Here is a 15,808-nt window from a genome sequence, read left to right as displayed (position 1 = left end):
ATTCAGGGGGATACGATAATGTTCACGGTACATCACGTCATGCAACTTTCTACTATAATTCCATACCCTTTTTAAAGTTAAAATATGTAAGCTGCAGCAGTTTCCATCTCAGTCTTTCTAAAAATGTATTAACATATACCTTTAGGCATACCACAGATACCCTAAGCTAAGTAAAATTGTTTGGTTTCATATGATAAAAACTAAGTTGTGCTCAGGTCTCCTGAGTGTGAAACAGAAGTAATTGCCTAGACAGCTCTCAATTCTTACAGCGTGTGGAAAAAAAAAGTAAATTACTGGATCTGTGGAATAGAGGTAAATAAATAAAAGAACTTTCTCCTGAGAATACACAGAAAAGACTACTACAAAATACACAAAAGACAAACGTCAATAAGTGCAGAGAACTGTATTAGAGGAGAAAAGACTCCCTGAGCTTCTGGAATGCACAGCTGGTTGCACTGCATCTGTACATATGGAACAGATTTTTATTTCCATTTATAAGCTACTTGTGTTACTATCAAGTAGCTGTATGCAATATTAGAGCTAAATTTGTCCTGAAAAATGCTATCAGAGATGAGGAAACTGCTCTTCTGTGTCATCAATGTGCTCACCTACTCAGTGGATATACCTTGCAATTTCATAATAATGTATTAAGTTATTAGTGCTTCATTCTATAGCAGCAAGAATACTTAAGGTAACAGATCCTATAGGATTTCCACAGTTGTGGTATAAATGTAAGTATTGTTGAATTAGGAATTAATTCAAATCTACATCATAAATCAGAGGAAAATTTTCTCACTGTTGTTAGTTTTGCTCTTAAATACAGATGTTTTAAATTCTTGGTAGAACAGCTTTGTCTCAAAATGTAATTTTGTTAAAAATGTAATTGAGTACAATTGATTTAAATAAAATTTTGATCTGGGAAAATATAAAGAAATGAAAGCTTTACTGATCTGTTAATTTTTAAATACAGAAAAGCTTTGGTATGTCAGTTTACATTTAGGATTTTGGGGGATTTTTGTTGCATTTTGACTTTTACAGTAAGGTATTACTTTTTTTTTTTTTTTTTTATGCTCTGATATTAAACCAGAACACTGGACTTCATTCAAACACAAAGAAAAAAAAAATCAGAAGTACCATATTTTAAAGCCATTGTGGAAAAATGTGACTTCTATTTTGTTGAAGAAACTTATCTCATCTCGAAATGTCACATGCTCCCATTAAATTAAAATTCCAGACACCACTAATCTTGAAGGAGCTTCCAGAAAACTCATTGTATGACTGAATTCATAGCATGACTTCTGTGATTCTTTTAAATATGAAAAAATGTAAAGGATTTGACAAAGTGACACACTGTGTTGCTCTTGAACAAAGTGACATGCTCTTAAGGTATTATTAAGTGAGATAACATGCACACTGGAAAAAAAAGATATAAGCATATGATGAAGGAAAAGAAACCAGGAAAAATGCCATCATCAGTGGCTTAAAATTACTGGCCAAGAGGATGTTTATTTCAGGATGTTCTTGGAGCTTTTTGTCCTCTTAGTGAAGACAAATACATTGGTTAAAAAAATGCAGGTGAACCAGCAGGTAGCAGCAGCATCACTGACTAGTCATGGTACCTCTTTTGCATTGCCCTCTGCATTACAAATCACAGCTCCCCAGCCACTCTTTGAGAGAAATTTTAAAGTCTTATACAAATTAGGTTGCATACAGGAGAAAATACATATTCATGAATACCTAACAGCTGTTACACTACATTAGATGTGCTGCAAGAGCACAAGTTTAGTTCATCCAAGAGGAATATAGTTCATGGTCTCCAAGCTTGTTCTGGAGTGTGAACCAAAGCAGATTCAGGGAGGGGCTGTGGTGTGATAAGGACATTCAGCTCAAAACTGCACTCTTGACTTGCATGAAAATGTTGATGTGGACACATCCTCCAGTTCTGGGACAGATAAAATCCACACAGAGAAAGCTCAGCATTTATTTGAAAGACATTAAAGCTATGGCCATGTTTCATGTCTCTCAGCCTGTACACAGAAAGGGTGACAGGGATGCATATATTCTAGAAAAGGTGTTAGATTTAGATACTACTAGACGAAAAAACATCAGCTTTTCTGCATACTGAGAATATAAAATACTTGTAAAAAATCTGTCTATCCTTCTCTCTGCTTGACTAATCAATTACTGTTGAAATATCTGTTTTCATAGTAAAATAACAGAATTGAGCATGGTGAGATAAGGCACCAGCAACTGACAGAACACTGAACTGTCTAAAGTCTCACTATTCTGTGATTTTAAGAATATCCATGAGGTGCATCTGTGTTCATATGGGAGAATTTCCTCAATTTCTTGTGGTATCTAAGACAGACAGATTATCCATAAGAAAAAGTTTTAGGTCTGTATGCAGCGAGTTTATAAAATATTAACAAGATTAGATGTGCTAAATGAAAAATAATTAGCAATATTCTTTTCCTTAATGGCAGATCTTAATCTTTTTTGTTGTTGTTATGCTGCCTGAGTTCTTAAGGCTTCAGTAGTCCAGATTATAATTTAGTATGTTTTCCTTCCAGTTGTACTCACAGATACTGAAAATTTACTGATCATTCACTGAAAATTTGTTGCATAGGAGATGAGTAGCTAAATCGTTATCCTTTTCTAACATGAAAAGAATGCATATTAGCATTTAAACATGCACAATTTTAAAATTTATTATGTACCTATATATTTACTTGTAGATATGCATATGTATAAGTAGCAATATATGTAACAATATACTATATATATTTCAGAGATTGCTCAATTGCCATAAAGAAAGATTTCCAAGAAAGTTTAGGGGAAACTTAAAAAGAACCAAACAAACCCTTCAGTTTATTGGTGTGTTACTGGAGATACTGTTCAGAATGAGAATTTAAAACCCAGAACTGTCAGGAGTCAACTTTAAATACTTGAAGGGATATGTACTTAAAGCAGATAGGTTTGGGGCATTTGCATTTCAGCATGATATTACCAGGAATCATATTTTTGAATCATGAGTTGCCTATGATGCTAAATGTGGTGTAGAAGAATATGGAAGTGCTTTTCTTAAAGAAAAAGTTTGACTTGAAGAAGAGGAAAAAAATAGTGCTTCTGTCATTTCCATATATAAAAGATCATGAAGACACATATAGAAAGATAAGTTTGGGGTAAGACTTCATAGATAGGCAGGCTGATATACAAAAATATCATTATGCCATTCTAAATTTTATATCTAGATGCAGTGATATACAAATCCAAGATAATCTTACTATAGTAAATTATTACTCTTCAAAATGAAAATTACATTTTATTGTTTCTTGAAAAATACTTCTACTTGTGAAAAACAAGTATAAAAATGTGATGACGCATTAATAAATTGACTTGAAAACTTAACTTTTAATAACCTAACTATTCAAGAAAAAGAATTTAATAATTTTCTGGATAGTATTGTGTTTTCTTTTTTCAGAATGGGATTTTGTTTGAAAACTCTAGTTTAGTAAAGCACATTCAAAAAGACTGAGCTCTAATGTGCTCTATTAAATTTAAATAAAAATAAACCATACAGCAATTCTGATAATTTAACTGTTATTTTTCTTCATATCTTTTGTTATGACTAATCATTTCAGGTTGGTACTCAAGGTTTCTTCAGTTCTTTAGAGCATAATATAGATAAGATAGTTATAGTATAGTTCAATATATAATAATAGAAATATAATATAGTTACAGTATATATAATACTAGGATATATAAATAGAACTATAATATAGTCCAAAATAGACTGTAATTTTATAGGGACCGCCACCTCAAGGCATAAATTACAGTATAGTCAGATTATTATACAGCAAAGCCCTTCTCCAAGAGGCATTGCAATGTAAACTACTATTGTAGAAGAAGGTAAATGACAAAAAGAATGGTCTGTTTTGCAGATAAAGCTATGGCAGGGACTGGAAATTAAAAGGAAATTTTAGACCCCTTAGAAGGAGAAAAGAATGCCTGGGATACTTAATATGCAGAGTGTTGCAAGTCTGCTCTCTGAGGATGGCAATTTATATTCAGCACAGAAATAAGAGAATCAGCTCAAGGTAGTGGTGGATTAGGAAAGACAGAATGGAAATGCTTTCCCCCACTACCAAAGTCTCCTGGTAAATTTTAAATGGGAATGGTACAGTCACGAGTTTAGCTCAGTGTTAATATCCATGCTTGCACTTCCTCCTGTGTCATAGTATCCATTTCTTTGAGTTTATGTGTCTATGGTCATAGCTTCCCTTCCTTCTTAATATGTAAAACCAACAGCTTTGCTTCATTCTGGTCAATAATTTTTCTAATTTACAGTACTTATATCTAAAAATCTTTTAACAAGCACTTCACACAAATAATAGGGATAGTCATCTAACATAAAGGCATATATCTAACATTAATCTTTATCTATGCACGTCACCCTAGGCTCCCTTTATAGAGAACAGAAAAAAAAGTCACTTTTAGGACCCAACTAAATCACTGCAGTTTCAATATTGAGATTGAATTTCAATCATCGAGATTGATGCTGCTCTAGAAATGCACAGAAGGGAGGTCTAGGGTGACTAGATTAGATACAGGCATCCACATTGTACATGTCTTATTTCATGAGGTTATTTTTTTTTTTTCTAAATATATTACTGTATAATAGATTTTTTTTATATACTCATAGCAAAGAATGTGTTGGGTCTGTGTGAGAAATCAATGCCCCTTTGAAACAAAACAGACTGACGAGTTTTGAGTTGAGATGTTTATCACTTAAGCTTAATACTTTGATCTGCTCCAATAAAAGGATGAATTAAATGACCTTTGAATTCTGAATTTGTCTTTTTCACAGTTTTCTATTACTTTTCTATCACAGCTTGAATTTACATATGTAAAAATTCTGTTTTGTTAAACACTAGAAACACTGCTGTTTTCTGATACGGTATCAAGAGAAGAATTTATTTGGTTTTCATATTGCTTACTTATTTAGCTGAAGTTCACTCATAGATACCAGTGTTTGTTCCAGTTGTAACCAAAATTTACCAGTTTTACCTCCAGATTTTTTTGCTAGAGTTCCAGTACCTATTCCTTAATAAAGATTATTGCTGTGAAAAATAAAATACCTTTTTCTGCCTGGAGATGGTGCAGTAGTAAACATACAATCTTTTTTTTGACTGCAGTATGTCATGTTCTATTATAATTTACAACAGGGTAAACCCTGACTTATTTGAAAATAATAGAGTGAAAATATTTGACATTCCTGAGGGGAAAAAAAAAAAACCAAAAAGAAAAACAACAAACCACCGAAAACAAAGGGGAAAAAAGGGGAGATTTCAACTTTCCATGGCACAAGTGAAATATCCAGCTGTACTTGTCCTTGTACTGTTTTGGATAGCCATGCCTCTGTCTGGGCTCAGGTTCATGAAACTGATCCAAGTCAGTCCTGGTTTGAGTGTTAAACCATGACACATGTTCATGCAAAATGCATATACATGAGCATCTTTCCTTTATCAGCTGCATCATATCTTGCTTCAAAAGCAAGTAATACCAATTACTTCGTAATAACACAAAATAGAATATTAGCAGATATCTTATGTGAATTATCTTCTCCATCCTCCCACGACTGGAAGAGACATTTTCTGTCTCCTGCCCAAGTATGAACTCTGAACTTACCAAGCATGAAACATCCTGTTGGTTTTGAGTCTAAGAAATAAAGATCTGTGATTATAAGATCTGATATAATAGAGACACCAGCGGCACATGACCAAGCAATTTCTTAGCTTTGGTATAAGAGATCAAGGATTTCATTTGATCCTTCAAACAGACCTAAGTGAGGTCTAAAACATTGCAGTGTAACCCGGTTCCTTAGGATTCTTATCTAATTAATGGAAAGGAAGAGTTAATGTCCAAAAGTACACTAGTACATCTCTCTCAGAACTTGGGGTAGCATTAGAGAAATGGTATGGAGATACTTTAAAACAGTTTTCCTTTTTTTACTGCTGGACTCAATACTTCACTAATGACTTTTGCTCCAGTTGTATTTTTTTGGTTTTTGTTTTTTTGTTTGGTTGGTTGGTCTGGTTTGGTTTTTTTTTTCCACTGACCATGACAGTGGGCTCATATGATATTCAAGCCACAGTGTGAGCCCGCACAATGTGGACAGGATATATAAACTTTATCCTGAGTGATTATGAGATTTTAAAGTCACTTTTTAGAGTCCTGATAATCTATTATTTATCTATTCAAGTCTAAATCAATGATTGTGTTTTAAGAGATGAATATTAGAAGCGGAAAAATTTAATAATTAGAATATATTCAAATGCAGTAGTGGTGGCTTAAGCCATCATTCCTGAGTCATACATGACATCAGTTAATTGACTGAAATAAATATAGCATTACATCAAGAAGAATCTGTGCTCTTTGGTTCAAAGTATGAATTAACAACTGAATACTAACCAGGGCAAAAGATGTCCCTTTCTACTGTGTCCTAAATGCATGTCTTAAGGACATATTGTTTCTCCTGGTGCTATTATTTCTGAAGTATTAGACAGAAGTACAGGTAAAATTATGATTTTTATGTGTCATTTGCACTTGTGTTAGAAACTCTGCTAGTGTCTCCTCCAAGACCTTTACACCTATTACATCTTAATGATCTTCAAATTATCTGCCTTATAGCTTCTTATTTGAATTTAACTCTCATTGTTTGGGCCCACTGGATCAATTAATTATACTGGTTTTGTGTTAACCAGCCATGCACAGAATTTCACTCTTAATCCTAGAGAATACTTACAAATATTTCCCCCTGAGTTGACTGTCAGACTGCCTATAATTCATCACTGAATGGATGAGCTTATTGGTGTAATTTAATGAGGCCTAAAAGGGCAGCATTCTCAGATTTGTTTGACTTTATCACAGGAATGAAACTAAAAGATAAAAGTATCAAAGAGCTCATTTTTCAGAAGTATAAAGTAACAGTAAATAATAAGTGACAAGAGAGTACTTCATTGCTATTGACTGGCTTTGATTGTCACCTTTGAAAGTTTATGCACCAAGAAAACAACTTTTCATAATTCTTACTGGGGCAATAGTACATTGAAAGCACAACTGAATTTATAAGATCAATTTTACTGCTCCACAACATTGAATCTGGTACTATCATAGAGTATCCCTAAGTGTGTCGTATCTAAATAGTGATAAAATGTTAAAGATTGTATTAATGTTGCAGTTCCTATCATAAAAATAAATAATAACTACATCCCATAAATTAAATCTGTTGGGTCAAAATCTGTATATGTTACTTCAGCACAAAGTAATTTAATTTCTCTGCAGTCATATGCATGAATTTTAGCAGTAGTTAGGGATTTAAACAAGAGCAACTTTTAATTTGTTTTTCTTTTATTCAATTGATTGAATTTTGTTATATTAAATTTTTTTTCAGTAGTGTCTTTACCTAGCTGCTCTTTTATATTCATTAAATATAGATGTGGATAATTTTGCTGACTAAATGTAATCAAAATTTAGTTTAACTGCATAGCTTTGTTTCATCAAATAAAGACCTCCCCATTAAATGTGTTGCATTGTAACACAAAGAAGTATTTATCATGAGCCAGTAACAGGATTTTTAAAGCAATCTGGTGTCCTAACACTATAGAACTAAGTCTGATCTCAGATGTAAACAGCAGTATTTTATATTAATTTGGTCCATTGTTGTCCCTTCTGAAATACATAAGCAGAATTTCAGCAATAATACGTACTAGGTGCTCAAAATTTAACCTGAGTCCAAGACAAGATTTCAAAATAGCATAGTTTATTGAAATGGACTGGATATACAATATAAATCATGGCAGTCTGGTAAAGTCCTGACTGACTAGAAAAGGGGAAATAACCCCCATTTTCAAAAAGGGAAAGAAGGAAAATCTAGAGAACCATAGGCTGGTCAGTCTCACCTGTGCCCAGTAAGATCATCAAGCAGCTCCTCCTGGAGGCACAGCTGGAGCAGAAGAATAAAGAAGAGGTGATATAAACAGCATATCTTAACCAATGCCTGACGGATCTTGTGGCCTTCTATGAAAAGGTCACAACATCAATAGATAAGGGAAGAGCAACCAACATCATTTACCTGGACCTGAGCAAAGCCTTTGACACAATCCTGCATGATATCCTGGTCTTCAAGCTGGTAAAATATGGGGCTGATGGATGGACCACTCAGTGGATTAAGAACTGTCTTGATAGCTGCACCCCAAGAGTGTCTGTCAACAGCTCTGTGTCCAAGTGGAGGCCAGTGACAAGTGGAGTCCCTCAATGAACAATCTTGGGACCGGTCTTGTTTAACATCTTTGTTGGTGACATGGACAGTGACATTGAGTGCACCCTCAGCAAGTTTGCTGATGACACCAAGCTGTGTGGTGTGGCTGACATGCTGGAGGGAAGGGATGACATCCAGAGGGACCTTCACAGGCTGGAGAGGTGGGCCCATGCCAACCTCATGAAGTTCAACAAGACCAAGTGCAAGATCCAGCACCTGAGTCGAGGCAATCCCAAGCACTGATATAGGCTGGGCAGTGACTGGCTTGAAGCAGCCCTGAGGAAAAGGACTTGGGGGTGCTGGTGAATGAGAAGTTCAATATGAGCCATCAGTGTACACTTGCAGCCCAGAAAGTTAATGGGATCCTTGGCTGCATCAAGAGAAGCATGGCCAGCAGGTTGAGGGAGGTGATTTTCCCCCTCTACTCTGCTCTCATGAGACCCCACCTGGAGTACTGTGTCCAGTTCTGGATCCCCTTTTACCAGGAAGACATGGACATGCTGGAGTGTGCCCAGGGAAGGGCCACAAGGATGATCAGAGGGCTGGAGCACCTCTCCTGTGAAGACAGACTGAGAGTTATTCAGTCTGGAGAGGAGAAGGCTCCAAGGAGATCTTATTGTAGCTTTCCAGTATCTGGAGGGGTTCTACAAGAAAGGTGGCAATGGATATTTTAGAATGTCAGGCGGTGATGGGACTAGGGGGAATGGATTAAAACTAGAGGAGGGTAGATTTAGATTAGATATTAGGAAGAAGTTCTTCACTGTAAGGGTGGTGAGACACTGGAACAGAGTGCCCAGAGTGGAAGCCCCAGGGTGGAAGCCCCATCCCTAGAAGTTTTAAAGGCCAGGCTGGAGAGGGTTCTGAGCAACCTGATGTAGTGGGAGGTGTCCCTGCCCATGGCAGTGGTTTGGAACTAGATGACCTTAAAGGTCCCTTCCAACCCTGAAAATTCTATGATTCTATGATTATATGTCTGTTTGAAAGGTGTTTGATAAAAGGTTTGATAAAAAGACAGACTAGAGATCATTAGGAAAGAAAGGAAAAACAGGAAATACCATAAATGAACACAGTGGCCTGAGGTTTTGATGAAAGGTAAAAGCCAGAAGGCAGCACTCACCAAAATACTTTCAGTGAATATAAGAAAAGAGTGGCCTGGAAAACTGCAGCCTAGACAAAGCTTTAAAAATATCTTGGTGTGTAAAAAACCCCAAAGAATAAAGGTTACAGAGCTTGAATTCTCAAATCCCAGATTCTGAACAGGAAAAAATAAAACTTTCAAACACCCACTAGATTTTCATATGTACTGATTTTTTTAATATCTTCTATAAATTTGGATAACCTACAAAACCAACCAACAAAATCTTTTCACATTTATCCTTTCATATAGCATTGACATTATGCTACTGAACATGTACTACCTGTTCTTTAAAATGGGATTAAGATTTGCTCAGAAGAGAAGTCTTGCTTTAAATTGGATGTGATTCATATGAGTTGCTTGCAAAAGATCTGTCACAAAACATTTTTTGGAAAAAAGACAGTTCTATTTTGCTATGTACTTCATCAGGAAAATCACATCATATGCTTAATATATGTCAGCAAACATATTTATTTTAGGAATTTTTCAAGGTTGGTATTTTTTCCATTATCCTGCAACATTCACTTCTCTTGAAAATTAGGATAAACAAGACCTTGGGACATATTTCCTTCTACATGTACATAATTAGGAATCTAAATTCCATTTTCAAGAATGAAAAATGACTTTTACACATTACTGTAAGGTAAAAAATAATTTCATCTCAGCTACTCAGTGTTACTTTCTTTGTGCTTTTCCTTGTCCTACAGCATCCCACAGAACACATGATGTAATGTGACGTACTTTACCTTAAGAAAAGAGCAATGACATTGAGCATTTAATGGGCAATATCTATCATATTTCCATGGAAACTTCCTGTGCAACACATGATGTATAATGACTACTGTAGCTACTGATTTGGCAAAACTCTTAGACTTCTAAAAGCTCTCATCCTACGGCCTTCTAAAGTACGTACAGTAAAATCTGAAAATGCAAGGCTAAATTTATTTAAAACAAACAAAAAAAACCAACCAAACAAAAAAAACCCAGCCAAAAAAATCCCAAAACAAATACAACAAAACAAAACAAACAGGTCAGGAAGTGAAAAGCCTGGCTTCTTACTTCAGTGGAATTATGACCAAGTGACCTGCATCCTGATTCTCCTATCCTATCCCTGTGCAGTCCTTCCATGTACTGAACTTTAATCTGAAGAAACAAAGTAATAAGTGATTATTTCTACAAATCAGATTAGGATGCTATTAAAATTTTCACTGGCTTGGTAAATCTGCCCCACAGAAACCTTTGCTCCACTCATTTAAATGTAGCAGTGGGCTTCTTGTAGATGAGGTTGATAGTTACATAGAGCTCAAGTTAAATAGGCTCTGATGATATATACCTGCACTCAGTAAATATCAGTTCATTGTTGAGGGGAACAAAGACAAGTATTTTTACATTTTGAAGCATTCAGACACAAAAATTCCTTCAAGAGGAAAACTATAAAAAGAATCCTTCTTCTGATAAGGTTGTGTGTGTCCATATTCACTTTTACACTAGTTATTCTCTGTAACAATGTTTTGATCTGGTTTAATATTGAGCTTGTGCATCTGTAAGGAAAGGCTTTGGTGCAGTGTATTCTTTGTACTGTCTCTGCATGTTGTAGGTGAACAGAGCTGATGCAATGGACTGAAGTCTCTATTTTGAACATAAAAAAATGCTACAAAGCTCAGAGAAAGCGTCAGAGGCAATGGGCACATTTAAAATACAACAAATTCCATTTAAAAATAAAAGTCCACTTCTTTTACTGTGATGGTAGCCAAGTAGTGAAACAGGTTCCCCAGAGGGACTTGGAGTATTCATCCTTTGAGATACTTAAAACTCAACTGGGTACAGGGTGGGTAACTGCTGTAAGTGAAACAGCTCCGATCAGGGAGTTGGACCAGGCAATCTCCAGAGACACCTTCCCTGCTCAGTCCTTCTGTGATTCTGTGGTTTTGTGAAGGAGTTATACATAATTGTACCTCAGCTTCTTCCTTCCCCAGTGCAGCAGCATGTAGTTTGTCCTTGATAGGATTAGAGCATGTGTAAAATTTTGAACTGTTTTTCTGAAAAATCTCTAGGGTTAAATGGATCACTAACATGAGAGAAGTGAGCAGTGCTCTGTGGAACTGTATGCAAATAATAAAGGCAGCGTCCCAAACATTTGCACACATGCTATCAATATCTGGCAATTCAGAGGCACTTTTCAATGTAATACTGTCATGGAAAGTGCTGTCATGAAGAGCTGTCCTTTGGAACTGAAGGCTCCAGTAAGCACTAGCAGGTATCACTGAATAAAGAGATTGATAAATCCTATGAAGTTTTATGTGGCATTCTAAAACGTTTATAAAAAGGACTTCTTCACATAACAGAAAGCATGCTCTGTAACAGTTACAGTTTTCATGTTCAAATACAAGAGAAGCTTGCCAGTGATTTCAAGAACTTCCTAAATAAATAATCAGTGAGAATTCTTACCTGATGCAGCACAGAATGAGAGTAGAAAGGCAAACAATAAAAAAATCCTGAACAAACCTACCCAATGAATACTGGGAGATGTAAAAAGGGAGGCATCATAGATGAGAACAATGCAACTGTGTCTAACTGAAGCATGGCACAACAAAACAGTGAAATGGAAAGCCATTTAAAACCAGTGAGTCTTTAAACCCTAATACTGAACCTGAATGGTGGAAATCTGAAGGCAGCAAGAGCTCCAATTCTGAAATTGAAACTGAAAAGACACAACCCAGAGGCAACATTCATTCAAGCCCTGATGATCAGTCTGAAAGAATAGAGCCTGAGGGGAAAAAAAACTTTCAGATCCTGGCAGTAAATTTGAAAGGAGAGAGCTTTAGGGCAGGAATTGCTCAGGCCTTAAAAATGAGCTGTGATGGACAGATCTTCAGGACAGGCCCCACTCAGGACCAGGGACTGGAGAGGTAAGGGGTTAGCAGGGGACTTTGTGCATCCTACAGCCTCTGATAATGAGACTCACTGAACTTGTGTTATATTCTAGCCATGACCAAACATTAAATTTAAATTAATGCATTGCACTGCATGCTAAAGGGTCTGCAGATAGAATGAAGTAATGTGAGAAACAGAACAGGCAACACAAGCTAGTCTAACAGTGATGCTACAGCCTTCAGAGTGAAAATCCAAGCTATCACTTTATATTAACAAAACTGACTGGTCAAAGAGTCATTTGCCTAATGTGATACATGCCTAATCAAATGGCATTATCTTTTTTTCCAGGATGTACAAAATCTGCAGTAAACTGAGCAAAAGTGACTTCCCTGAACAGTACACATTTTATATAAGTGCATTTGCTTCATTTTTTCTTACTAGTATAGTAACAATACCCAGACTGTCTTAAGTTAGATATCCTAGTATCTGAGAGATGTTTCTCATTGCCCATTGAGCAATCCTGACTTCCTACATCAGTATCCTAAAATTCATACATAAGACAAAGCACCTCAGAGATCTCTAGAGAGCAGCTCAGGGCCCCATCAGTGGTCAGCTGCTCTGAAGACTCAGATTGGTAAGAAAATTTTGGAGTTGGAACCCCTGAAGTACCCTGTGTTCAGCCAGTTAGGGCCTAATGTCACAAACACCCCCTGACAGCTATTGATAACCCAAGTGTAAGCATTGAATAAACCTAAAGAACTGTAAAATTGAATTATATCTCTTTAAATTCAGAATTGCTTCTACTGCATATGTCATTACATATTGTGAATCGTTTCTTTTTTTTTCCCCCTTTGTTAAAAATATCTACAGTTAAAAGCATGTCCACTTTTCAGAGGCCACTTGGAGCTGGTTTTAAGCTATACAGGAGTTTGTCATAATATTTCGACCATTCTAAGAGATGCTGAGTGTGTTATTTCTTCACAGGAAGTAATAAGCTTCCAAACCTTTATTCTCATTATCCTCAAACTGTTTTAGGTTTTAATTTAGAAACAGGCTGACTTGTCAATTCCTCCCATATCCACAGATTCTCTTGCTTCATTTAATGAGGTAGCAGTTGATGCCTCTTATTGGGAATGTCTGCTCTGCTTCACAGCAGTTCTTATATATTGAAGAATTATGGAAGTAATCATGCTCTGTAGGAATATGTCCCACTACAACTACTGATATGGTTCTCAGATTTCCAATTTACATGTTTTAAATTAGTGGTGGTTTACCCTGCTGTATAATAAAAAAGGCAGTTATCACTGGAGCTAATTCATTACACAGTACTTTATTTCTGAGATTCAGTCTTTCCATGCACAGGACACAAAGTAAGTAATCACAGTAAGTATATATCTGTCAAGATAAAAGGAAATGTTTAGAGTACCTAAACCAGTCTTTGAAAATGCACTTATCACCATGCTATTTAAAAGACTTTCAAAAATTGTGTTTGTCATTGAAACGGGTAAGAAAAAGTAAACTGGGAGAAACTGAGGAAAGGAGTTTTAAGCACCAACAGTCTAATTTTTAATGTAATATGGTTTTCATTCACTAGTAGATTCACTTATAAAATGTGTTCGGTGTTCCCTGAGGCATTTTGGGGAGGATCAGACTGAATGATGTTGCCTTCTGTCTAATTACTATCCTTGAACATATTTTTCATCACTTTTACTTCTTAGTAGATAAAAAAAAAAAATTAGTATCTTCATCCTTCAGAAAAGTTAAGATCTGGTACTTGGTGTCTTACCAGGTTAGGTGTAATCAGAACAGCCAATGTAAATACCCTATCAGAAAAAAAATTAATCCAGAAAGGGGACTATAATCTACCTGATTCTTTCTCCAGTTTTTGGTGCTATGTCATATTTAAGGGGAGGGGAATAACAGGGACTGTTTGGAAACATTGAGATAAGCATTTGAAATCTAAAGAAGATTCCCAACTGAAGATGGTTATAATTGCTAAGTAGATACACAGGTATCACTTTAAACAAAACTTAAATACGGTCAAAGAAAATACTTGCCCTAAATATCACTTGCTTTGTTGTTTTATTTTTCTCATTTTTTGCAATGATTAAAAATACACAAGTACTACAGCTGGTACATAGAATGAGGTATTAAACTGTTCAAAGGGAAACTACTGCTATTGAAAACCGGGCAGGAAGCATTTATTTCATGCATGGGAGCAACACAAATGGAGAGCGCTGCCCATGGATGAAGAGTTGTGAGTTTCAAAACTCTCAGTATTTCTCAAAACTGTTGGCAGTGTTCATCTTTACAGTATTTAGGTCCCTACTTGAGTTCATTTAAGTCAGGCTTTGCTGCACAGTTTGCAATGGAGTAATGAGAAAGGTTTTAATATTGTTAAGAGGCTTTTTGAAGAGTGTATGTGTATTTTCATAAGGATTTCCTTAATCGCTACTCTTAATTGCTATTCTTAATTTAAATTAACTTGGATTCCAGAATTCACAGTATTTTATCTGGAAAAATGAATGAATTAATTAATTCCTAAGTGTACATGTACTGCTCTCTTACAGTATTCTGTACTGATGAGCTCCCAGAAATATTTATCTATTAAGATAAGGTTTTTTTTCTAAAGTTTTCTAAAATATGATAAATTTTATGCTTAGTGTAAGTTATGTGATCATCTCTTTTCCTGTTATTAAAGGCAAATAATGACTGCGATATAAAGTGAATGTTTTGAAAGGTAGACAGACACTAAAAAGCCAAAGGTACATTATGGAAATACTGAAAATAGCTGATTATTATATAGCAAAGGAAAAGATGCTTCTGAGCATGAGCAACTTTGTGCTCTCTATTTTATAAAAAAGAAAAAATAATTGGGTCTCATAAAATATTTCAAAATTTTGACTACTTTTTAGAAAAGTACTGCCTTAGTCAACAAAGCAAAATATGAAAATGCTGAAATCCTTTACTGTGGTGCAAAATATTTTCAAAAGACAATAATTTATTCTTCATTTCAAAGAATGAGAAGATATATTTGAAATTGTGATTTACTGAAGTCTTTGGAGAAATATGACATGTTTTAAAGTTGCACAATCCATGTCCAGTGGCCAGCACCATACAATATTAAACATCAGTGTGGAATTTTTAATCAAGGAATCGTATTAGGGGAAGATTTTATCAGGATGTTATCACAGACACTAAAATACTGCTTGGGCCAAATATTAGACTCATGGACATGATTCAGAAGTTCAAGTTGTCTTGCTAAATGCATTCGACTTTAACATGGATTATCTATATGAAACTCATCTCAGCATCTGGTCCTTGTGGTTTAGGTCATCTCCCATTCCATCTATGAACCAGTATAAACAGTTTGACATCTGGGGAAGTACAGGCTGTAGCTCAGCATTGACTGTAAAAAACCTTTGGGCAAAATGAAAGACTTGAAGAGAGTTGTTCTGAAAATGTCTTTACAGGCACAA

The 15,808-nt window shown here is 35.5% G+C and overlaps 1 protein-coding gene across 2 annotated transcripts in view; it reads right to left on the bottom strand.

Annotated features, from left to right (window-relative positions):
* CNTN5 (contactin 5) overlaps positions 1–15,808 on the bottom strand; it is a 590,995-nt gene that overhangs the window by 553,445 nt on the left and 21,742 nt on the right. The gene's annotated exons all lie outside the window — the stretch shown is intronic.

Source organism: Heliangelus exortis, chromosome 1, assembly GCF_036169615.1.
Source record: "Heliangelus exortis chromosome 1, bHelExo1.hap1, whole genome shotgun sequence".
NCBI classification, from domain to species: Eukaryota; Metazoa; Chordata; class Aves; order Apodiformes; family Trochilidae; genus Heliangelus; species Heliangelus exortis.
This window is presented reverse-complemented; position numbering and strand designations above follow the sequence as displayed.